Source organism: Apis cerana, linkage group LG1 (genome assembly GCF_029169275.1).
Source record: "Apis cerana isolate GH-2021 linkage group LG1, AcerK_1.0, whole genome shotgun sequence".
Lineage (NCBI taxonomy): Eukaryota > Metazoa > Arthropoda > Insecta > Hymenoptera > Apidae > Apis > Apis cerana.
The window spans coordinates 15,783,245-15,810,770 of record NC_083852.1 but is presented as its reverse complement, the minus strand read 5'-3'; the positions used below and the strand labels follow the sequence as shown (position 1 = coordinate 15,810,770).

At 37.9% G+C, this 27,526-nt stretch overlaps 1 protein-coding gene across 3 annotated transcripts in view; it reads left to right on the top strand.

Moving 5' to 3' along the window:
* The window catches only part of LOC108003471 (stAR-related lipid transfer protein 13-like), a 310,442-nt gene that overhangs the window by 176,774 nt on the left and 106,142 nt on the right, over positions 1-27,526 (top strand). The window lies entirely within an intron of this gene.

The window sequence follows — 27,526 nt, the reverse complement described above, 5'->3', positions numbered from 1 at the left end:
AAAGGAAAATAATATCGGTAATTCCTTAGCTTTTCTCTTCTTATTTACGATAATTACATTTTTACATCTGGGAGAAATTGTTTAGAAAATATAGGCAGATTATATAAATTGCCATTCAACATGCAGACCCGGCCATTCGTTCTTCAAATATTTCCATTTAACGCGGTGATTGTTAACGATTCTAAATATAGTGAACTGGTTCTTCGAGACCAACGTTTGTGTCGTGACTTAATGTTGCTGATTCTTATTAACCTGTCACTTCATAAATTATGCATTTATCGCTGGATCTATGGAATCTGTTATTTACAAGTGTTTCTGATTTACCGATTCTAGATCACCTTTCGACCCAAAGAGTGTGAGCTAAAAAATCGATGTATCGTAACGATATTAATCGATATCTGCTCATATATATACAGATATATTAATCAAAATATTATTTTGACGAGATTAATTCTTAAAGTTCCAGTATTATCCTTCTTCCTGTTATAACAAATATTTCCAATTGAAATTGTATATAAAGCATGAAAAAAAAATGGTAAAAATTTGATTTCTCACTGATTTAATGATATTTTTTTGTCGAATGATAAATTGTGCGTAATTCATTGTATTCTGCATACGCAAGAATTTTCATTGAAATTTGATTTTTTTCCAGAAATTTTCTTGCAAGCTACCGTATGAATACTTTTGCGACTGCTGTATATTATCGAGTCCATAATGGAAATATGGTATGGGTCGATCGTTAAAATACCGAGACGCGGTGCATGCGATAATGGCTGATTAAGATGCTTTTGTTTTTATCCGCGGTGGGCCAAAAATGCTGACAAGCGTTACCGAACAAGCCGATTCATTAGAACGGAACGCGAACGATGCAATAATTCAGAGTCGTAAATTAGATAATATTTCCGTTATAGAAACGCAGGGGTCGTTCACATCGCGTGTACAAGTGACAAAGAAACATTATAAACGTTAATTGATTGCCTCTGATGGATTTTGTATCTCATGGAAAAGCTTTTTTAATCGTTAATTTTCATAATTTATATGATCAGTAAAGAATAGCATATTATAACGTATATAATAAATCGGTAATATTTTCGGCAAGAAAATTCTGAATACCTGAGTGAATGATAATAAAATATTTTTAACTTAGAAAAAATGGTGAATGCATCAGAAAAAAGATTCGTCTCATAATATGTTTGAAATCTTTACGAATCACAGGAAGGATTTATATTACATGTTTCCTTGACATTATTCCTTTAAAAAAAATCCTATTGTCACGATTGAAGATGATACGGTATTCAGGTAAGCTTTTAAATGAGATTTATGGAATAATATCGTACTTGGCTTTTTTAGAACCGAAAATGAGCGGAATTAATGGGATGAAGAACATTGCAAATCCAATATAATAAGATATTACATTGTGTCAGTGAGCAAGATAAATTGTTCAAAAGAATCGGTAACAAGAGAAGAATTATATTTCGCAATTTTATTCGTGGAAATAAAATTGTATATACACGAAGCATATCCGATAACAAATTTTAAAATTCTTTTTACTTCACTGAAAACTTTCCTTAGTGGAGAAGAATAAATTAAACTTCTTCGATATTCAATCGACAAATTAAAAATAAAAACTATCAAAAAATATCAAACATACTATAATATCGTTGTAACGTATCACAATTATAATACAAATAAAAAAAAAACGAAAAAAAAGAACAGATACTCTTCGCATTCGACATCCTCCAAACCTCGAAGCCCTCGTCGTCGATATCTCGAGGAGCACCGTTAATCTCGATATATGGTATCGAGACAATTAAACTCGCGTAGGGAAGAAACGTGGCGCACCCTTCAGGCAGCGCACAGTCTCGAAAGGGAGCGAAAAGCTCTTGTGACTCCGAGTCGAGAGAGCAGCCGAGAGGGTCCAAGAGTAGTCGCGAACAAAAGGCGGATCCGCTTCTTTTCCATCAAAGTCCAATTACCGCGATAGAACGGAAGGGTCCGTTAAATCTCGTTCCCCGCCGGTGCTCCCTTTCTCTCACCCCTCCGTGGCGCGCAAGTCAGTGACTCAGATTGATCTCTCCGTGTCTCGGTTTCTTCCCTTCCGACCCGAGAAACGTTTACACGCGTCGACTTTTTTTACAATATTCCGCCATCTTCCAGTATCTTCTCTATATAATTAATTATTTCAAATATATAGACAGATATTGGATTAACAGATTTGTTAATTATTGCATTCAGTGATGATTTTATTTTAATTCTTCTTCTTTTATAGGTTGTTGTAATAGTTGTTGTTACATAATAGAAAATAATAAGAGAAAATCTAAATAAACACGATTACACGATTCGAGGGACGAAACAAATTCTTAAGTTTCTCTAATCGTACGTTTTACCTTCCATCTCATCGATCCAAATTAAAAGATCCACACAGAGATCCATCCATCCCTCGCAGCTCTTGATGCACGACGATGTAATTTCGTAATTGGGTCGCCGGCCGATCATCTCCGCTCGTGGCTCGTCGTTAAATGGGACCAAGCGGTCCAGAAGCCTCTTCGAAGCATCCCGTGGCCGACAGGTGGGCGCCCATTAGCTCGCGCCCGAACATCGACCGCGAAATCTCCACCGATCTCACCTTCCTCCTTCCCTTCCACGATTACCATAATCACGCGGATTATATATTTAAGCTAATTGCACGCTCGATCGCCCCTGTGCTCTCCCCTCTCCTCCCCGCATTAATTCGACGCCGCTCGGATGGAAAAAGTCATCGACCGGGCGGAATGCCGCCGATACAGAGCCAAGCCGGAGGGGTGGCATAAGGCCTTTATGGCATAATTAAATAAAGCTGTCTTGGACAGGTAGAGTGTACACCAGATTCCAAGAATCTACGGTTTATGGAGATTCTGAGATGGATCGACGAATGGAACGATGATTTTGAGTGTTTTACGGGGTGTTGAGTCGAGGGGTTGGTCGAGGTTTCGGGAATTTCCATTCTTCTGAGCGGATGGATGATTGTGGATTTAGGGGGTGGAGGGTGGCTCGGTGTGTTGTTAATGGAAATTGGAAATTCGTCGAATATGCGTTGAGATGTAACTCTATCGATTCTGTATAAGAAGGTATGAATTTCAGGTGAGCTCCTATTATGTGAATCATCACTAAGAATAGAAATTTTTAGAAATCAATTGATTAAGTATTAAACAATTATCGTGTTTGCAATTTTATTTATATTGTTGTGCGTTTTAGAAGGAATGTTTTTAATTGAACTCGCAAAATTGAAAGTTGCAGGAATTAGGTAGATTTCTACATATAGAAATATGTATGGTAAGAAACTGGTTATGCGTGCTTGTCTGTCCGATAAATTCACATAAATGGAATTTAATGTAGATAAGAATGCACTGATAACAGCAATAATATTTCAATAATATATATTTTAAATTGCTAACACTTAATTGAACAGAAACATGCCATTTATTTGTTACGAAAATTTGGAAATAAATTCTAATTATGGAGCATGAAGTGAAATATTCAGAAGAGGGTTGAACTTCTTGTTCGTTTATATCTTGTGCAAACAGAGAGACTCGTGATCGAGAAGATAATCTTTTATTAGATTGTAAATCAAGCGTTAATGGTTGGTTTCACACACGAGTTTTAATAGGTTATTTGTGGAACCTACAAGGTAGAACCTTGTACAATTATACAACAAAATGGAAATTGAGAATTCAGAGTAGACGCAGGACAAGTTCATATATTGCAACTTTTTCTCCATTATATGTATATCAAATATAACGAGATACAGAAGAATTCTTGTTAAGATTAACATGAATATAAGTAGAAATTACTTCTTTAATTACTAGATTATATGCTGGGCAAAATTATAACTTTACAATATTTCATAATAATCTTATCAATTTTTTTCTAACTTTATAAAATCATTTCTTGCATATTAACCCTCGAGGATGTAGATTACAGACAATTGACTATAAATTTCTTGTGCATAGTTGAAATATTTTGTAAGGTATTTTCCATCTCTTTACAATTTTATTTTATTTTTCGTATGTGGAATTTTGATAGAATTAAACAATATTTCTTTATCTAACGTCTTGTACAATAAGGAATTGATAAAAATTATAAGATGGATATTTTTTACAAAACAATATATATTTTTCCTTATTCTTATTCAAGTCTTTTGATTTAGAACTGTATTGTTAATTTTATTACAAAAAATCGATTAATTTTTAATAAAATGATCCAAACTAAGTATTTAACAATAATTTTTATCGATTATTACCAAATATTCCAATTCCTTTTTTCAAATCGAACCATTCTCCCATTACATTTTCAATTAAATTTTATCAAAAATTACGGATTTTTCCTTATTATTCGCCAGCCGTGGCGGCATCGAAACGACCCAAAGATTTCTCAACCTCGAAAAGAGAGATCCCTCCCTACGTAGAAATTGCAAATTCTCCGCTCCAAGTGCAAATAAGTCGCGATAATGCGTTAGCTTCTAACCCACGTGAATAACCAGCACCAACAATGTGAAGGTTGTGCGAGAGAGGAAGTGATGCAAGTGGCGTGCACGATCGTTCCTCGTACCGAGGCCGTGTAACACTCGGGGCTTATAAACGCGCGTGTACGCGGTTGCACAGACGTGTCTTTGATGAGTAGACTGATAGACGGCACGGGATTACGTTGCCGCAATCGGCCGGCTGCATTCCAGCCCCGGCAATGTGCCATTGACTCGTGGAAATTATTCAAATAAAATTGTGCAATTACCGGTGCGCGTGCAACTGGGACGTAACAGGCCGCGGTTATGCATCGCGTGTTGCCGAGTTGCCTCGGCTGATAAGCGAATGCGCTCGCATAAATTCGGGAAAATCGTGTTGCGCGTTGATTAAATTGCCCGATTCTCGTTCTCGTACCATCGTGTACCGTGTGCCAGGGAAGGAATTTATATTCGCGACGAGAGAGGGAAGAAATCTTAGGGGAGGGAGAGGGATGAATGGTGGATGAAGATGCGTTTAGAGCGGAGGGTTTATTTTTGGAAAGTTTTCCTTTTTTTTTTTTTTTTTACTTTGGAGCGTTTCGTTTTAAATTTATTTCTGGTATTTGGAACATTAGATGCGTAACGAGTAACTCGTAAACTCGTGAATTTTTCCTCTGATTTATTATCTTGTGTTTAGTGATAAATAAAAAGATTTACACGGGTCTAAAATTAATCGTTGTGTTATTATAACTTACGCGCTATAGGTTACTTTATAGCTGTGAAATAATTGGAACGGAGTAATAAAAAGGCCGTGCCGTGATAAAATTAACTCCGGTGAAATATTTCACTTTATTATTCAGCCACTTACGTGCATTCGGGTCTAAACTTAGACCAACCTCGTAAACCTACAACTTTTCCGCCCAAAAAAGATTAATAATCACCATTTTTGCTTTCATTTCACAAGCAATGCACGATATATATATATCGATAATTAGATCCTCCCCTTTAACGTAACGTCTCGCACCACCCGTATATCTTCATCACATACGCTTATAAATCATAATCAAGTGAAATCGATTCGAATAGTTGGAATACCATAGTTCGAATTCGAACGAAATATCTCCACTTATAGAGATACATGTGGAACAAATTCTACAACAACGAAGAAGGAAAATTTTCTGAAAGAGGGTAACGAAATCTCAGCGGTAATAAAATATTCGCGCTTCCTTTAATACCCGTCCCAACAACAGATCTCTTGGAGCGATCCGGTTCGTCCAATTAAGCCTGCCCCCTGGTTTTTTGCAAATATTCCAATTACACGGTTTTTCGTCCATCGACCGCGTGTAATTATGGGTATACTGTTTCGAATGCGAACGCAAATTCCTACGGTGGCGTGGCTTCTTACAACGCTAAGTGATACTTGATTTCTACTTATTGCCTCCCTCTGGCCGGCTTCCAGCGGCGAGTCCTTGGGGGCCTAGCCTACCCGTGGAAGGAGAGAGATCTCAAGGATAAAATTGTCCGACGATCGTGCGTGGGTACGATATATATGTGTACATACCTACACACGTACGCACACCCTTTCGAAACGATAAATCAAAGGAAATCGTATATCATTTGGTCCGCGAACCAGTTCGAAAGTCGTCTCGTAGAAAACGCGCCAGTATTCCCGATATGCTTCTATGGAAAGTGTTCTGACAAACCCGTGGAAAGAGTAGTTTTTTCGTATACGTAAATTCCCGATGTTGTAAAAAGGATTTTTTTTTTTCACTTATGGCGTTGAGTTTCGACGTTATTGGGAAAAGTAGAAAGTTTGATACCCGCAAGGTGGTAAGTGCTCGATGGAAATGTTAAACGGAGGCGAAATTTGTTTGCACAATTGATTAAAATTATCCGCTCTTTTATTAATCTTTATGTTCATATCGTAAAATCTCTTGGGGAAAAAAAAAAGAAATTATTTTCATTCGCATGAAACGAAAGTTTCGATTCGCCGTGTTACCTTCAATGTGGAACAAAAAAGGATTCAGACAAGTTTCATCATTCCTCTAAAGTCAGATAAAATAAATAATTTCTCCAATATTATCGTATCTAATAACCAAAGCGGAATATATTTATATTCGTGAATTTATTTTAAACAACACAAATTATCTGAAAAACTCAAAATTCGATAATTCCTCCAATAATTTATCTCGTATTCCCCTAACAACCAAAGACTACGCGTTCTAGCGCAATCATCCTCGCCGCATCATCCATATTCGTCATCCACTCGACCAGATCTGCGACTCTTAATAGGACGAGAGGCGAATGGTAAATGTGTGTCACTGGTGTCCATGCCGGTTAACGGCATTTCGTCCCCAGGCTACTATAATAAATAGTAATATTCTATGCACCTCGATGCATCGCGTGGCGCATATGCGTTCTCATGCATAAATATCAACCCGTACGTCCAAGGTGGACGCGGCCAAACCAGAAACGACGTGGCTTCGGCCACGTGTTTCGCTTCTTCCACGCGTCGGGGTGAACCTTAAGAGCTTACGCCGGAGTGTACACACTGGTCGAGAGTCTGTTCCAGGTATTGGCGCGTATACACAGGCCAATCAATGGGGAATCAGGAACACCGCGTGATGGTCGTTAGAGGAACGCGATCCTCGGCCAACGATACACACCAGAGGATAATTGAATTTCCTCTATTTCTGGGCCTCCTCTATCTTATAAGATTGCGGCGAGACATTAATTTAAAGGTCGTGTCGTCGGTAATTCTATTGTTTCGAATCTGGAAAAGAATTTTTCCTTTTTTTTCTTTCTTTTTTGCTGCGATTTCATGAGATTAATTTCTGGTCATAGTCCATAAAGCGTAGTATTCTTTATAGAGAGATTTCAAGATAAGTATTTTTGAGTATGTTTGTTTTTAGAAGTATCATACTGACGTGGAATTGCACAGGTTTTTTTTATTATACAGGTGTATCAGATATAGTGTATATAGATATTAAATAAAGGAATAAAAATTAATTGGAACGAACGAATGATAATAAATTAATGTAATAATTAGGGAAAAATTAGAATGAAATTAAGAAATGATAATAAATGAAATCATAATTTATAATAGTTATTTGATAAAAATTTGGTTCACGAATTTTGTACGTTTTTCGTACGACCTTGCAATTCGAGGCTTCAAAGTCTAATTCGCTCCGCTGACTAGACACGATTATCTTACTTTTCGTTCCGTATTCCGTATCATATGACAAAGTTCTCCATTTCAAATTAGAAATTCTCTCTGTTACTACTACGTTGCTTAAAAAATTTTCAACGAAAGGAATAAAAAAAGAAAGATACATCCACCGTTCTTCCATCATTTCCATCAAATCTAAATCTTTCTCGATTATAAAAATTCTCAAAACTCTTCGATAATCGAATTTATGTATCCCGTATATAATAACGAGAGAATTCTCGTTCAATCGTGCTCGTTCGTTTATATAAAATAAACGTTGAACATAAAATAAAAATTCGTGAAATACTCGACGATTTTATCCAACGAGAACAAAGTATTTTCCCGCTAAAAGGCAACACAAGTTTGCTTTTAAATCGATAGAATTCCCGCAATTCGACGTTCTCGCTCACCGTTGAATATTTTCGTGAATCATTCTTTATCTCGAGCGTAGAAATGCACATTGGTTAGCCGATTCGTGTACCAGCATTAGGAAGCCTCGGTGCACTCGTTAAGCCCGGATTAGTCTGCGAGCAGAAACTTGCGCGGAATGCGGGAACTTCAATCGTCCCGCTCTGAATGCACTTCTTGTGAAACGACATCGGCAAATAAACTTTGAATTATCGTCATTCCTTCGAGTATCGATGATTGAAATTGAGAAGTTGTAATGCTTGCTTGTGATTCGATATTTCATCATTTGTCTTCCGTTTCCAATTTATTAGAATATTTATTTCGATCATCGAACTTATTTCTCGAAAACGAAGATATAGAATTTTTTCTCTTGAACTTTTTGAACGTTTCTGTGCAATTCGTCAACAAATTTTTAAAATAATATTATACCGTATAATTGGTACAATATCTGTAATATCTGACGGGCATCAAGTATATGTATATCGAAATTTTGTCACCGTTGCAGTTTCCTCATCGTATCAAGTGACACTCTGATACAAATATAATGATCCAGCATAATATGATAATTATATAAAAAGAAGCCTTCTCATATAATAATATACCAATGAAAGAAAAACACGTCTAATTTAAATTTACACAAAATTTCACATTTTCCTCGTACTTGAATACGAAGCTCTCCTCCATCGAAACGAGCTCTCCAAAACAAATCAAATCAGAAACGGAAAATCTAATTCACCTTTTCTTCCATTTTCACTTCTCTGCTGAATCCCTTTTACATCTTGCGGCAATTCGCGGCACAATTACAACAAATCGGTTCGATTAAAATTTACAGAGCATCTCGTAATTTCCTTCACGAAAGATCCCCTTCAACGATGATCTTATAATATATCCCGTGAAACTGGAACGAGTCGTTTTCCGCCTGTCTGAATCGATTTCCAAATTGATATATTTCCCCGTATTTCTTTTCTCGCTCTTAATCGTCTAAAGATCGATGATTTCATTCTTCCTCTAGTCGCGTTAATCGCGATGTATCTTCCACCAATGCGAAATTATCGTCGTCGAAGCGAAGTCGACACGGTTTAAGCGTTGTTGACTCCTCCTGTTGGCCGTGGAAATTAATAGCCATCCGATTCCATCCACAGTTGTTGCAGGGTCGCGCCTGCTTTTACGATCGCGATGGGAGAGACGTTTTGGACGATGAGCCACGGTAGTAAAATGTTCTTTTTTTTTTTTTTTTTTGCCAGAAGCGTGCAACCCTCGGCTTCGAAAATTTCTTTTTTGCGGCGAATGTCTCGAATATTAAATTATCTTTTGTGCCCTGGAACGGAAGAAATAGTTTGTGGCATATCTCGTGCTTTCGATAGGGATGAAAGAGTGTAAATTTCTGGAGCGTGTCGCTTTTCTTTTAAAAATTACTTTTGGACGAGATTGCGAATTTGGTGTTGAGAAGAATCGTTAGTTTGTGTGTGCATGTCGATCTAACTTCTGGAATGTGTTATTCTTTTGTGAAGATTATTTTTTAACAAGCCGTGGTGAATTTGCGTTCCGAAAAATGATCGAAATGATTGATTTTGTGATCATGATGAGTGAGAATTATCGTTACCTCGCTGCACACCCAACTGGACAGATTTATTCTCCGCATACAGAATTTTATTATCGACAGGTTGAACTATTATGCACCTGAAATATCAAAATTCATCGCACGGGGATCGATGAGGGATAAAAATTCATGGAATCGTTCGAACTTTTAAGCATCGTGTGCAACTATGAATATAGATTCGAATACTTGAAATGGCGAAAAATATGCCGGGTTGAGAAGAAAATTCGTTGAACTTTTATTATAAATATTCAAAACTCTCGTTCGAGGAATGAAAAGGGGAGGAAAAGAAACGCGCCCGAATATTTATGACGAACCGTTCATAAATACGGCCAAAGACAATGTCGAAACGGTTGCAACCCGAGCGCAGGGGAATGCAAAAGACGCTTGTTACGCGAGAAGTATTTTCGCCACGTACGTTTATGCATATTTACTCGAAGACACGGAAGACTTAACGGGGTAGCCAGCGTGGCCACTCGCCGTTTCTCGACGTTTTTCACAGGAAATGGCGAGCGTTCGAGATCCGTCCATCGATTTCCTCGCTTCTCGATCTCTAACAGAAGTTGGACGGTAGATGCTCGAACCATCTCTTTATATTCTTCTCGATAATTTGCGTATCTAAAGGTGACATAAAATACGTCACACCTGTGCCGAGGAAAACAGACGCGATATGCATATAATTATTGCTTTCAACCAGTTTGAGAATACACAGATATTTTTATCGAAACGTATATTCTTTAGGTGCAGCTCGAGTAAAATCCTAGTGGTGTGATATAAATTTTGCATCAAGTGGTTTCCTTTTAAAAGAAAAAGAATATCGGAAAAGAACGTTTGTGAAGAAAATAAAATATAGAAAGTAATAAATATATCTTAGAATATAAAAAACAAGACAGAAATAATTTGATAATTTAATAAGAAAAAGGTCGAATCTTCGATTGATGTTTACTGTAATTAGGTAAATCTTGAATAATTCTTTTTATATATATTTATACAAAAGACTCGTGACCGCTATAAAAATTTACGAATCCAAACGCGCAGCAGATAAAGATCCCATTTCCAAAAGGAATTGCAGTCACATTTATTTGCCAACCGGTTCTCATAAACTTACGCCGCTGTCGCCTTTTCGCGAAAAACAGCCCGCTTGTTGCGCGCTGTGGAGGAACGCACTTCCTGGAGGAAATCCCTCGAACAGGCGATTCGTTGGCGTCGAGGGTATCTAATGTCTTCTGGAAGTGCGATGGCGGCGGCGGCGGTTGTTTCTCGCCAGGATAAATGGCCGTTATCAGCTGATGGATTTTCAGCGGAAACTCAAGTAGTCGGGCCTCTCTTTGGTCTCTTTTGGCTCACGGGGTTACTTACGAGCCGCGGCCTCGCTATTCGCTATACTTGCACCTCGCCGTAACGGGACCTTATGCACGTACAAAATGTAAAAGGAAGTGTACAGTTACACGAATATTTCAGAAAAATCACATAATATAGAAAGTTGATGGGACGGCAGCCCCAGGGAGGGATTATGTACGCTCGCCTCCCTTGCAAAAACCTAGACGAGCCTTGTTAATCCCCGTGGAAGATTTCGAGATTGGGCGAAATTAGAAATTCTGCAAGAGAAGCATCGATTATCTTGTGGCTCGTTCGACGATATTTAAATACAAAATTGAAATCAAATACGAGAAACGAAACGTGGACGAAGAACAACTGATCCACGCCATCCCATCGAGAAACGAATCCTTACACGCGCCAAATTCTCCAGAAATTGTAGAAACCGTTCGCATAATCCTATCGCGCATTAGGCCGGCCCTTCCCAACGCGTAAATTCTCGTCTATTTAGAGCGGAGCCTAAACATCCGTGAGCTCTCTATGTTGCGCGAAAATAAGAAACAGAGAGAGAGAGAGTGAATTATCCACGGTCTAAAATCGTGTTCCAGAGGAGCCGCCCTCGAAATGACGGAACATTAAGCGATAAACAGGGAGACACGAATCGTTATTCACGGGGATCGCACATGAGAGGTGGCTGGTGAATAATTTCGTGCGACACGCATCGGCGCGTCCCCGTCGTCGGGCATTAACATCACCTGAATTCTCGGAAATCATAGTCGAGACGCGGTTCTCCTTCGTTTTCTTCTTCTTCTTCTTCGCCTGCTTAAGCGTGTATTCGTTGTTGCTTGCGCTTTGTCGTATATCGATGATGAATGAAACAAAAGGGGCGAAATAAGAAGAAACGTTGTCGTGTTCTAACACGCGTTTGATTTAAGAGAGAGTGCTGGTCAACTTTGTGACACGAATTTTGAATTATAAAAGAGTGGACGCATTAATCAAAACGTTGTTTAGGATAAGAGTATCTTCGTGTCGTCCGCTTGTCCCCTCTTTGTCCCATTAATTATTTCCCACCCTTCGTCACCTATCCCCACAGTTTCGTTTTTAACGACGAATAACCTCGTTTACCTTTGTCTCCATTCTCCAAATGTATACCCTATATACTTTTAATTCTTCTCTGGCGAAACAAATCTCGAATTTTATCGCACAGCATTAATAGGATTAATGCTTAGACACAATGCTTTGTCTCCAAGAAAAAATAAACTGGAAACGGATAACAGATAAAAAGAAAGGAAGGGATCGAGGAAAGGGTGGTGAGCATGCGTACGATTTAGAAATCGGGATCGCGTTACAGACAGAGGGGGAGGGGAGATATCAGGACGAGTTTGCATCTAGATTCTCGGCCCAGCGGTTAGAGGCGATGAGAACGTGACCTATATACGGGTGGCACGGTAACAAAGCCGAAGGTGCACGTCCTGGGTTCGGATATTAGTTTACCGAGCGGACAGCCTTACACTGCTGACTTTCGATCGATTAAGGTTACATCCATCAGCGAAGCACGCGCCTTCTGCCCTACATTCGAAGATCGTTTCGTCAAGCATTGTTGTGCCCCTTCGTGATCCTCCTCGTGTGTTGTGCGGCTTTCATCTTCGCGCGAAAGAAGGAAGAATATGGGAAGCGTTCCCACTATGTATGCCCGCTCGTTATCCTCCTTTTTTCTCGCGCGTGTCCGCCTTTTGAAAGTCGATGTGCTGTAATTAGTGTTTAACGCCCGGCTAATTATAACGCCGAGTTATTTTAAACGAAGAGGCGTAGATCTTAATGAGGATCCTTTGCCAACCGTTGGAATTTTAACCGTGGATTTCAGGTGTTCGGTGGATGGATGCTTGTTTACAGTTGGAAAAATTCATTTGTTGCGTGGACGAAGTAGTTTTCTGGTTGGATTTTTACTTATCATTTCACTTCTCGTGGAGAAGTATGATACGAATGGTGAAATAAAATACTTTGTGCGTCTTATTTTGGAATCATGATATTAAATTATATTTGTATAATGAGTAAAAGTATTTAGGTAATAAAGTATGAAAGTATCGCTCAATAGTCAAGTTGTTTTGACTGGTTTATGCGACATATATGAGTCACTCAAACGACGTCATGTTCTTTATTATCATAAATAAAAAGGAAAACGGGAAATAACGATGATGTTGTAAATATTATAATCATAAATTCACGTTCACAAGTTTCGATTATTTATTTCATCGTTATAATAAATAACCTTGGATATAAATCATTTGTAACTTTTTTTTTTCTTTTTTTATCGGGGTAATGAATATTGAGAAATTGATAAAAAGTAAAATTGATCGATTTAGCGTCTGGAATGCTCAATTATACGTGCATAACCTGTCCCTTGGCAGTCTGCTTATCTTAACCATCGATCTTTATGATTTCGAGCCGCGATATCTTGTATTAAAATATATATTATGCGAAAGATACGCTCATATTCAACGATACCTGTTTTTCGTTGAACAAAAGAAAATATATAATCATTCTTTGGATCGAAAGAAAACGATATTTGAAAATACACAAGAATAAATCTTCTTCTAATTTCCCTACAGATAAACATAAACCGAGTTAAATACAAGTATTCGGAATCGAAAAAACTTAAGATATCACATCACAAGGAGTTAGACATCCGAAAATACCGACGCGTTAGAATATTAAAAACAGCTCCACCCTCGCCCCTTGACCGAAACCATCCTCACATTTGCATGAAGTATACGTGAGTGCATCAAGATGCACGCGTCGTAACCGGTCGGAGCCGAGTCGATTATCAAATCGTGCCCGAAAACGGTGGTTCAGAGATCCTTTGTCGTCCGTTCCTCGTGGCACGTAGGCACCTAGACTCCTCCCCGGATTCTTATTCGTCCCTGTTGAACGACCTTGCACGGCACGCAGGTAGAATAACAGTCCCTTTACCTCCTTCGAACATCCGAATTCCGGAGGATCCTTTATCTGGCCGCCTTTCGATTCGACGATTCGGCTAAAGCTCGGTTCACAACGACGGATTTACGATTATCGACGGAATTTGCAGATAGCGGATGAAATGCAAGTTTTGAAAATGGTATGAAAATAATATGAGCCGATGTAACGGTCGAAAGTTTTGAGATGTTGCGATTAGATGTTGATCTATCAAAAGTTTTCAGATGGTTAATTATTTATTTATTTATTTATTTATCAAAAGAAGTAATAATTATTGCCCTATATTTTAATCTATAATAAGATGGATGCATGAGCCAAACTTTTTGAGATCGTGGATAAATTATTACGTTGTTAAAGTATTATAGGTTGATTGATTTATCAAAAGTTTTGAAATATAGATAATTGTATATTTTATATTTTATAAAGTTTGTTCGAGATGAATAATTATTGATAAAATTTAAATACTGTTCTATATTTCAGTTTCTAATAAAACTAATTGAATGAGCTAGACAAATTATCAGATTAAGATAAATTATTTAACATTCAAGAATGTTACAATATTGATATTAAGCGTGAAAATTAATGATTATTTATTTCAAGAAGTTTGATCTTTGATAATAAGTGATTCGTGTAGTCTGTGTGATTGTTTGTAAGACGATGGCTGTCAGTGTAAACTGGCCTTAAAATCTTCTACTCTTAGAGTCTCTCGAGAGCCCTCCAGATGGAACCACGCGTATACTATTGAATTTTATGCGCGATGCCCTTTCTAAATTCTGTTTGGGTATCATAGTCGAGGGAGGTCCTCGTCCCTTCGGAATAGAAGGAAGAAAAAAAAAAAGGAGAGGAGAATGTTTAAGGACGGATTTATCTCGTGAACCGGTTATAAATGCACGCCCCAGTGCCTTGCAATTTGCCTAATGTGAGATAATGTTAGAGTTCTTTGACGATGCTTTTGTCGACTTTGATCTAGATACACGTAGTTAATACGAATATAAAAGGATTTGAGAATTTGGAACTTTTTGGAATCGAAGAATAATTTTACACGTGGAAATTTATGAAGAGAAATTAAATGAACACCTACTTATATCTATTAAAAATTTTAATTTATAAAAATTAATTAATAGATTTTATATTCATCCTTTTAAGTAAGTTATTGCTATTACTATTCAGTTTCGTAGATTGTAAAATTTAAAAACATATTTTGTATAAAGTGAGAAAAAAGCTCCATCCTCTTTGTAAACGAAATATCGAATAATTTAATCGTTTAAACAATTATCGAAACTTTTACATTTGCAAATTTTTCAAATTAAAACGAAACGTATCCTCCGCTTAGTTTCTCCCGCTCGAATATCTTCTTATTTACATTTTGTTACGTCTTATTTACATTTCTCGTCCCCTCTTGTTCAAGCAATCAAAATATAAATACAAGTCGAATCATTTAAATCTCGGTTATCTCGTTCTGCTAAAAACAATTTTTCATACACGTTAATATAATTGAAATAGTTAATATTTATTCCCCTTTGTTAGAAAAATATCTACTCTAATTTATTAATTTATAAATTTGTTATTATAGCGGATAAGGGAAATATTGTTACAACATTGTTAAAATGCAATAAATTATAACGGAATCTTCCTTCTTCTTTCGAAGCAATTTGCTTGACGTTATTATGCTTTACTCGCTCGCTTCGTGACGAGATGCATCATTTTGCAACGTGGTTGATCGTGCCGTTTATCATCCCTCGGCGAATAGATGCACTCGAGTATCGTGTGTCTTTGATACAATTGATCGTGGACAGAAAGAAATTTGTCACTGACGAAAATCCATGACGGATATTTTATAGAGAGTTCAAATTAATTACCCGATGACTAATTTGGATTTGGAAATATCATAAGTATCGTCTGGATATCCAATGATTTAACAAAGAGAAACGATGTGGCGGATTTATTCGAATACGATCCAAATTGCAAGTTAAAACTCGGTGGAGGAAAATAACGTTTTCAAGATTCTGGAATTTAAGAAAATTCATCTTAATAAATAGATACGTTTATTGTACGTAAGTGAAATTTTATCAGAAGAATTATACATTTTCTCTGCTTGAAATTTTCTTCTTCTTCCATTCCGATTCTAAATATATCTCCGAATACAATACTCTTACTCCACGAATTTTATATAATTATTTCAACATGCGTGGAAATTTATTTTTCTCGATTGCAGAGACATTGTAAAGAATAATTATGGGATCTCCGGCCAGATTACGTGTTCAATCTCTCTGCAATTGAAGAACGTTACGAAACAACGACTTGTATCATTGTGTCGCACGACGAAAATTGCGATATGTTGTCGCAACGCGTTGGCCGGAATCTATAAAAAGAATTCGATCCATCATATCCCGACGCATTAAGGAATTCAGGAGGGAAAAATAATTCTCGCGAGCGCTTTTGCCGTGAACGAGAAACGCAACCATATATGCGTCATAATGGTATCATTACCATTGGACAAGAACTAAGCAAGCCGCATTAATTATAGTGGAATAATAACGTCTGGTGGAAAGAAAGGGAAAAAAGAGGGAAAAGAATCAGGAACGATAATTTTACACGCGAGACGATAATTAGTAGGGTTGAGGGAAAATTAATTGAATCGAGGTGATATCGAGGAGGCACGGCGAAAGTGAAGCTTTGAGACGCGGGTTTCTCAGCTGTCTCAGGCCCATTTTCTAATTCATTATCGCTAATTGCGAGCGGAGAGGAAAGTCGAACGAAAGATCCACGCTTAATTGTGAAATTAATTAATTGGTAGATATCGATGCGTTCTTTCGGTCTTCGAGAAATCGAAGGACGACACAATGGAGCACAGTCTCGAGTGTATCCAACGATCGAAAATTATATTCCTGATATTTGGCGAAAGGTAATTCGAACACGATCGTGCCATTATTTTTAATCTTTCACCGTGAACAACTTGTTTTCTCGTTGCAGGGCAATATTTTCTCATCGAGTATGCGGGACGAACCGAGAGAGATAAATTATAATATCGTGATTTCGATTTAATTATATCCCAAGGAGGAAGGTTTTCTTCATAATTGAAATCACGGAAGATGATAGTCACTGACACTGAAAGCACCCACGCGCTACAAAATGTATACACGAAACTGTCTACCCGATTCGATCAAATCCTTTACCTTTACTTAAGATGATTATGAACTTTGGAAGGATCCTTGGATTTCGTATTTTTCTGCATCGATCGTGTTTAGTTTAGGATTCTTTGCACCTAGATAGAGTCAATTGGTGTTAACTGGCCCAATCATTATCGTATTAGCGCGAAATATCCTATCGATGCCGGGAAAACAGTTTTCGAGCAGAAGAACGGTGGAAGAATTGATGGTCGGGGATCCCTATGATCGCGTGGGCCTCCTCTGAAACGCGGCTCGCTTCGTGGATCTTCTTCGTTCGCCCCGAAAGGTCTTGACAGATAATGCGTGGTTTTATCTTACGAGCAGGTTTCTCGATATTTCGTCGTGGATATCTCGCCGATATCTTCGAGGTAGATAAGGATTTTCCTTCTTCCGGTACTTTGAGAAAGAAAGAAGAAGAATTTCTTGGATGGAGGACCGTTGCACCGGATGGGGCCGTTTGTTCGAGTCGATTGCACGACCGTATTCGAATGGAGATGCACTTTTGTCTTCGTCCACTCGTGGAAGCTGTCGATAGGGAAAGAATCGAGTATTGTTGCGAATAACTGCACTGTTGCAAATGCGAATAATGGATTTTATTCGGTGTAAATTTTTATTTTGAACGTACGAAAAATTTAAAGTTCAATGAATCGAAGTGAGATATGTTTATATAAAAATTGTTTACGTAAATTGCTTTATCGATACGTCGTTTAATATTTTTTTTTCTCGTTGAATTTTTATATTCATTTACGAAGAAGAGTTTATGTAACACTCTTTCCTTTGTTAACTTCGAGTCTTTGTATCATGAATTAATTCTATTATCGTTTAAATAAAGATATTTATAATTATAATATTGAACTGTTCTTCGTATACTGTTAGAGCATTGAGTAATTTTCTGTTGAATTACAAGTGGATTCACGAATATATATTATCTCAAAAGACGGAACAAGAAAAATACAAATGACTTTAATTTTAGTTTCAATTTTATATACTTTTTATTGATTTCATATCTCTACAACGAATAAATCTTTCTCTCAGGTATATGAATATAAAATTTGTTTCATCCATTACGCAAGATTCAATCGAATTTATTCAACACCCTTATTTCAACAGCCAACCTAAAGTTGTACAAAAATTGATCATTTAAAAATCGATAAAAGGTTGCGCAACGAGCTTAAATTAAATTCTTTGTTAATATTCGATTCACGAACATGATAATCGTTGTCAATCAGAGCGCATCAGAAGCGTGTAATGTCATCCCGTCTCATAACTAATATTTTTTTTCTCCCCGTCTGCTGGCGAGACAAAATTGAAATCGGTGAAAAGAATATGAGGAGAGGAAAAAAAAAAAAAAAATTCGCAACGAGATAATTGGATTGGCAGATTTCGTTCGTGATTTCACGCCCACGTGGCAAATTACACGCTTTCGGTAATTAACAAGTTTAACCGATCGTTTAAAACTCACCGGTGTGTACTTTCACTGACTGGCAATTTGCTGTACCTTTCGAGTCCTGGTCGTTTGCGTGGAATGATAATTTTACGGCTCTTTCGTCCGCGGGTAACATTGATACGTATGTTTGCACGATGTATGTTTTAGAAACGTTTCAAAATAAAATAAAATCCGAGGACGAGGATTATTATTTTCATCGGACAAGTTATTCGAGAAAGCTTGTAGCTAGAGGCGTCGTTTTTTTTTCAAAAACAGAGAGGGAAAACCGAAGTAGTTGATTTCAATTGTGACGGAGATATTTTATCGTTTGTTCGGATGGGAAAATTTATTTTGATTGAAATGTAGAAATTTTTCGATAAATTATTGAAATTATTTGTTACGAAATTTTTGCTGAATATATTATATTATGATAATTAGCGGAATGCTACCGCTTATCCAACTTTAGCCTTCGCTTCATGCAAATTTATCCTCTTTCACTTCGTGAAAAAAGTTGAAGATTAAGGAAACGTGTATTCTTCTTGGGCGAATATATTAAATAAAAATTAATGCTTATTACGAGGAGAATAATATTACAAAAGATATCGAAAATTAATACGGTGGAATCTCCTGAAGAATAAATATTAAATATTAGATAAACAGTTAAAGATTTTCGAATTAAGAATTAACAAAAAAAAAAAAAAAAGAAAAAGAAAAACTCTGGAATAAATACATAATTATAAAATTATATGGAATATAATTCAATTGCATTTTTCTTTAAACACACCATCGAAACGATCTTGCCTCACAAATAACAATTTATCCGATTATTATCCACTCGACCTTCACCTATGGCCCCTCATTATCATCATCATCAGATTCAGAGCATCTATCAGCGGCCATTCGACGAATTAAAACGGTTGATCGTTTTCTCGTCTGGTCTCACCTAACTGCACCGTCAAAAACTGCTCGAAGAATCTCGAGAGCCACTTCTCCCCCCGAAGAGGAAGGGGGGCCTCCTTTGATCAAACCGTGAATCCATTTCGACCGGTGGCCGACCGACTCGGTAGCCGCCACTGGCCATAATGGATTACATAAAAAGCACGAAAATAGGCCCGTCAATCGGGCCATCATCGGTCCGAGCGACCATTGGATGGAAGCTGGGGCGCATCCTGCGTCAGAGCGACGTCAATGCTTCTCAGCCTGGGTCGACGAACCCAGGAGGAGAGGCGCATCCAACGGCGTTATTTTCAACGGCCGACTATAAAGCTCGCTGCTTACACGCGAATCTCGCTCTCACGCGGAATCTCGACCGGCGAAAAACCCTCTCTCGGTTGGTCCTCCTCTCGAGAAGAATCTGAGAAGAAAAGAGAGAGAAAAAAGAAAAGGACGGAGAGAATTGGAGGGAAAAAAATCGATTCGCGTTCCTTACGGATTTAGAAATTGGACGATGGAGACGATGCGCGTGGAACTGCGCGAAAATTGTTTAGACTGGAAGCCAAATTTCGCAGGATTAAGCGGGATTGTTAACTCGAATCCTCGAGAATGGTTCCTGCGAAACGAGACCTTCCGATCGAGATGAGAATTGCTGATGTTTTTTCCTTTCTAGTCTCGGGATTTTCCTGTTAAACGTGTCGCGAGGAATATTGATTTTTCACGGTGGAAATCGTTGTAGAATAATCGATGAAGCCTCGCAACGGAGACTTTTTTTAAACTTTCTCCTCTTGGTTGCGTGATGCGATTCGATAGAGAAGATGACGTAGCTTTAGGTATTTGTCTTAGAGATTTATTGTATCACACGTTTCTTATAATTAACACTTATTTTAAGCAAATCGATCAAGTTAATTATGACACCGCACGAGAGGATAAAATGCCATTGTACACTTGCCTCGCGATAAAGTATAGCGTGTCGATTGACGAGGATTCAAATTTAGCCCGGGCCAAATTCGATTCGTGGAAACGCGGAGGCGTGTGCGTGCGCGCGGCCAAAGTGCTGAAATAAAAGTTTCGTCGGGAAACGTTTCGAGCGCGAAACGTCTTTTTATGCGACAGCGGAAACTTATATAGAATGCTCCGCGTGGAAACAATAATAATTCGATGACGCAATTGGGTCTCGCCGATTCGTTTCAGCGACCGCGACAGCGTGTCGTCGCCTGTACGCACACGTGTATTTCCGTCAAAGTGAACGCTCTTGTAAATATATATTATTTCGTGTTCTTTTCCCTCCTCTCATTTTTGTTTCCTTTTTTTTATTATTTTTTTTTTCAGCCATCGATAATCTCGAACAGACGTGGATTCATTCGATGTAATAATTTTGATCTTGAAGTGTTAAGAATAAACTTTATCGATGGAATAAATTAACTCGAGTCCATATTGTCAAATTTGTTCGAATGAATTTTGGGGAAAAATAAAGTTGGGACATCTTAATAACATCTCTATTTTATCGTCCGGCAAATTTCTAAAATAATTGTAAAACAATTTCTTCGATAACAATTGAAATATCAATGTCTAAACAGAGCCTGGGATACGACTATAAAGTGTTAAAATTACATAAAATAACACCTTGTGTAAAGGAAACAAACATTGGTTACTATTTCACACTTAATCAGCGTAACACTACTAAAACGTTCACTTAAACATCTCCATACAATCGAATAATAGAAACCTGTCGCGAGATACGTGCTGTAAAAGGAACTTGATCGCGTCATCGTGGTTTCCCATCGAAATCACCGATGTTTATCGTTGGAATATAGTCATCCAACCGATTGCTAAATGCATGTAAACGAGCGGTACCGCAAGAAGAAACATTTAAGCGAGAATTTACGAATGTAACGGTACACTTGTTAGCTTGCCGCTTGCGATTTATAGCTTAGCCACTCGAAAGAATCGCAAATTCCCCTAGGAGTCTAGGGTCCTAGTAGACCATGGATTAAACACGAGCGTTGCGCGCGCATCCTAAAAGAAACTCGGTGGATAAAATGGTCTTTGTGCCGGCCAATAATGGCGGCGTTAAGGCGCGAAAAACAAATATTTCGCGCTTGAAACGGTCCGTTTGGCGTTAACAAGTGGTGGCCGCCAGTTGTGCGTTCACGAAACGCGAATATCGAATATCTTGCGAATGTTCCGTCCAAATTAACGGATCGTTCTTTATTTAGAGAGGATGAAGGATTTATTTTAAAAGCATGATTTATCAGCCGTTTTATATAGACTCTTGACGCTCGTTTATTTTTCCCCGATTTTTGAAATAATTATTTCTGAAACATTTTCCAAGATGTTCCTGCATAAAATTTCACTCTTTTAGAACGGGGCCAATTTAATTTTCCACGTAAAAAAAAAAAAAAAAAAACAATATTTCTGCTTTCCTTGAAATTGGTTATCTCTTGCCTTGGAAAAAAAAATCCAATGTTGGAAATAATTTCAGGAAACAAAGGAAATTCAATAAAACGATTATTCTAAAATATAAATCCTCGTCGTAAAACAATTTTTCTTATTTCCATCGATAATTCCATTTCACGCTTTTGATTTTATTTATCGCTTTTCACGTTTCGTTCTATCGTTCCCCCTTTCCGATAAATTCTACCAGGAGGGAAGGTAAAATTGAACGTATCAACGAAGCTTGGAAAAAGGTTTCCCCACGAGAAACCTTTGCACGAGCGCATTATCCTTCGACGTTACGAGAACAGCCTGAGTACGAGGCAGCTTCTTTTATGGCGCATGACAAGCTGCAAAAGGAAATCGATCGTGATTGGACTCGTTTTTGGATATCTCTCGACGAGACGCACGCGTCATTTCACCGGCACACGATGACATAGCAATACGTACAACGTGTGTGACGCAGATTCAGATAATTTCTATCAGTTGTTGGCTACGTGCGTACAGCTTGTCCGCGTGACGATGATTTATTGCGCGTAGAAACGCGTAAACGGTGCTAATCCTCTTGCAGCCGCAAAGTCAATATTTGCTCGAGGCGTTTCTAAGGTCGAAAAGATTTTTACTTTTGTCGAATATGCGACAGAAAGTTTTCAAGAAAGTTTTCTAAGTGATATTCTTTTTTTTTTCTTTCTTTTTCTTTATTGAAAAGTTATCTCGTCCAGAGATTGGAGGATGATTGAACAAGTTTCTCTACGCTCAAGCAATTGAGATTTGTTCAGTTTTTAAAATTTTGTAATGTATTTGAGAAGTGAGTCACGGCTTAACGTAAAAATCTTATCTCTGAATTATTGCCGGATGAAAGAAATAAAGGAAAGATGTTTATTCGTTCCTTTCGAAATTGCTTCTTGTGGAAAGGAATATTTATATAAAATTGGTGATAAATTGAAGAATTCGTCACACAGTATCGATTCGATAACTTTCCTTTTCTTATATTTAAAATTTAATCTGTCTAGAAAGTTGATTTGCAGAGGAGATGTAATTTGAAAATATTAAAAATTATCTATTAATTAGAAATTCTCACTTTTTAGCGATTAATTATTCTCATCTCAACATATTACAGCCCATCTAGCGAATCTTATTAATTCTCAACAAGTTTTGAAATTTCTACACATTTATATTTATCGATAACTATTTATCGTCGAAATAATAATATAAGCTTTGCGAAAAATCTTCGGCAAGATTCGGGAAAGCGTGTCAAACACCTAGGATGTATTCTTTCGCGAGCATTGTGAAAGATCGTACCGAAGTTCAGCGACGCGAAATACCGGCTCTCGTTTCACGGCTGGGGAATCCCTGTAATCGTCATACTTGGACCGTGTCCTCTTCCTCGTCGGAATCGTTCATCGCGTACGATTGTACACTTCCAGTTCCCCTCTTCAAAAATTTTCGTCCAGAATTTTCGAATTTTATCACATAAAAGAACGATCGAATGAAATAAGTTTGATCTATCTTCAGTTCATCGAGCCAAACCAATCGACCATTAACCTCAAAATAATCCCACCAACTTTCAAAACGGAATCACTATTTTCGATCCCTTCTTTGAACTGTCGAACTCGATCGGCGGATCGAAGAAAAAGAAAGCAGACGTTCGAGATCTCCTCCTGCAAAATTGGCCAATCGAGACACGGTCCAATGTAAACGCGGCCACGTGCACGCGATGATCCCTCAGGATCTTTCGGTGTTCGTTGGTCGATCGAGGATCTGGCGCCACTGTGCTTCCCCGCTAACTCTCTCTAACTTCCTGATGCGCGCGAATCATCATCCCGACCGGACTGATTTACGACACGTCGGAGAGCTTTCGGCGTTCCCGAAATAGCCCGGACCGTCGGACCGTTTAACAGAAACAAACGCCGTTTATAAATGCCTCCTCCTCTTGATGCATTGTTGAGAAAATACAGGCCGAGGAAGGCGAGGTGACGTCACTGGCTCACGCCGCCACCACCACCACCGCCACCACCATCATCGTCACGCCAGAGGCGTCTTCTTATTTGTTTAGCTTTGGATCCTGCGTCCATTCGCAGGGCGTCATCCCTTAAGCCCCTTGATTATTTTATTGCCCGATCCTCCAGGGCCGACAGGCGCGAGAAACACCCGACCGTGGCTCGAACTGGTGGTCAACGGCTTCGTGAAAGGCAACAGATACCCCTTTGTGCTCGCCTCTCTATTATTAGAACAGGCGAGTAGAGAATATTTCGAAGCGTTGTTAGTACATAAAATAAGGGGAAGCTTGGGGCGAAAGTGAGGGGAGGGTTAGGGGGTGAAGTGATGTTTCCTCGCGCGTTTAGAGATTTGTACGCGTGCTGCGGATTTTATCGGTGTTTCTGCGATGAGGTGAGAACGTTTAATAGGGATTTAAGTTGATTTTAACAAAGACATTTTTAATGCTAATTTATTATTAGAAACAAATTTTAAGTTTGATGGTATTTTTTTATGCGATGTGAGTTATATTACAAATAATTGTAGGATAATAATTTGAGGCACAAATTTTAAAGAATCTCAGGGTTCCACGATTTTGCCAAAAGATATCCGTTAATGGAGTCACTTAGACTCTGTTTGTTTAGGTTGTTTTGCTTCCCTCGTAGACTGTCGAACGATCTCTTAGAATTCGCAAGGGAGAAGAAAATCTTGCGTTCCGTTTGATCAGAGACCTTTTCCTCGGATCTTTCCCTCCTGTGTTCCCTATATTTATTTAAGAGGGGAAAGCGGACGATTGAGCTGTTTGCACGGGATCTATATTTGCGAATCGTGTCATAGATCTCTTTGCTCTTCGACTGCTTTCATGACGCTTTTGACAAAGATCTAAGCACAATTGACATTTCACTTTTATAAACAAACGTTCGTAAATTAAAGATTTGATAATTGTTAATTCAAATTATTATATTTGTAATTAAATGAACGAGTTTTAACTTTTCAAAAAATTCTTCTCTGAAAAGATTCTTCTTGATCGTATTAATGTAAAATTAATATATGTATATTTTTGATAGATTTAATAGAACAATCAACAAAAAATATACACGTGTTCCCTTAAAATTGTGAATTACCCTCACAGCCACGCGGCTATAACGCATCTATAACGAGAGAAGTTCGCCATTGAACGATGGTCCCACGTGTAGTCTTTGAACGATTACCATGGACCGCTAATGATCACGGTATTAAAACATAAATTGGGCTCACCGTGCGCACGTGCAGGATTTTTATTTTTCTCGTTTTAGTGCCCTTTCGTGATCCCCTGAAAAAGAATTGTCCGTTACGTATAAAATTAATTTTAATTTAACAAAATAAAAAAAGAAATATTCTCCAGCAGAAGCGAGAAATTTTTCCCTTCAAGTTCGAGATCGAGGACGCGATTTCGAAGGTTGTTGTGCACGCTTTCTGCGCGCACGTGCGTGAGCGCATCGATGGCTTCTCAGAGCCTTTTGTCGGGAACTTTCCTGAACGATCGTTTTTTAGGCATTTGGGTCAAGGTTCCTTCAGACTCGACGAGCACGATAATTTATGAAGTTGCTCCGGTGAATCGATTAGCCCGATATTTTAGGGGGACGGATCGTGGCAAATGGAGTGTGCCACGTCTCTTTTGTGCCGCATTCGATCATTTTTCCCCCTTTCTCTCCCTCTTCTTGCCAATTCCTGAAAGGATTACCTCACAGCCACGCGTTTTTCCTTCTGCATTCCTAGCACGTAATGTAATCGTGACAGTTTGTCGGATGATTGAACAAGGCCTTTGACATTTAGAGAGCGTGAAATGTTATTGCGTAATCTTTGTTACGAATTTGTTTGAATGAAAAGTACGAAATGAAGAAGAAGAAGAAACATAAGTTTAAATAAAAATTAATATAAATAACAGTACAATATATATATGAATAAATGACAAATGTCGAGACGATGAGAAAAATTTTCGCAAAATATCTTGAAAATACATATATATATAAAATAAAACTGTAATGTAACTCGGAATAACCGAGTAGTTCAATCGTATCGGAAAGATTGGCATCACTTTCCTTATTGTATCGAACGTTCGTGACACATGTAAATCGATGGAACTGTTCCTGCCGTCCTCGTATCCTCGAGAGGGATGTTTACACCAGAATGAAGTGCGATCATCCGTGTGACGATAGGAAAAGGCAGAGCGAGAGAGAGACAAACAGAAAGAGAGAGAGAGAGAGGGGAGAGGGAGGGCTTTGTCGAAGGTCCGGGGCATTGATTTTCAATAGGTCAATCGTGGAACCAGCTGACAACGTATACAGGGATAGGTACTCGTTGGATCAGCCCACACGTGCTTTTGTCGACGGAGTTTTGGTTAACCTCGTCACTTGTATCGATAATTCCACGCAAACTCGTCGCGTGAACGGAGCTCGTGTGCGCGAGAACGAAAGGTTAACACGTGCCGTGTAAATCAAAATGCTGGTGAACGCGAAATTTCATAAACTTTCTTGATAATTGGGCGAAAATGTTTTCGAGCATTTTCACGGGTCAAAACGGGTGTCAAACTTCCCTTGAATGGGCGCTGAAATCCCTTTGTGTTGAAAACACCCCTCGTAAAATGAATTTTGAAAATTATTCAAGGTATTGGAATTTTGTCGAAAAAAGAGGAGATTTTCGACGATTCTCTTGTGGAAGCAATGCGTTGGAAAAATTCATATTTGAGAAGTATATTTAAGATATTCTAATTATTCTTTCGCGTAAATAACGCATTGGAAAAATAATTCGTCGATTTTAAAAATTATTTAAGAATTCATTTATTTATTTATTTATTTATTTCCACTAAAATAATTTTTTTTCTAAGTTATTAAGGGTAATTCAAACATTTCTTCTTCGTTATCTTATGTTAGAAATAAACTTTCTAATAAGTACTTTAGATCAAAATTAGACTAGATTTATGTTACTCTTCTCTTAATATAAGATTCAATCTCCATATACTATCTTGTAAATATATTCCATGTGATTTTGAGTATCGAAACTTTCGATTTTCATTATCATTTACTTGCAAAAGAGTATAATTTCAAACTTTTAACATTTGCTTAAAAATGCTTAATAAAAATTAATAAAAAATCATTTTAATTTTTAAATTTTCTTCGCACATCTGATGATAAATAAAAGAAAAATAGAATTTCTTAATTCCATCCCTTTGCGAGTATCGAAAATTTTCGATTCTTAATAATTTTATTCGCCACATTTTTTGACACGCGTCCCGAAGGTTTCGTCCTTGAATACAAAATTCTCGAGTGCGAATAAAATGCGAATAAATTGCAAGCAGATTATTCTTGCGTCAATCCACGAGGCGCTCGCGGGAAGAATGGTGATCGAAGATCCGACGACGTCTGTTAAAACGAGCCAATGAATTTTTCCTCCGCTAATTAAAGGATTTGCACCGTGAAACACCTCGTCCACCATGTTATTTCTCGTCACGCGCATCCGTAACGAACAGCCGGCTATTTTTACTCGTTTACAATTCTCTCTGCTGGAAATATATACACAAATGAGACGAACAATGTTACGAAAAATATCGTGGAACATCGCGCGT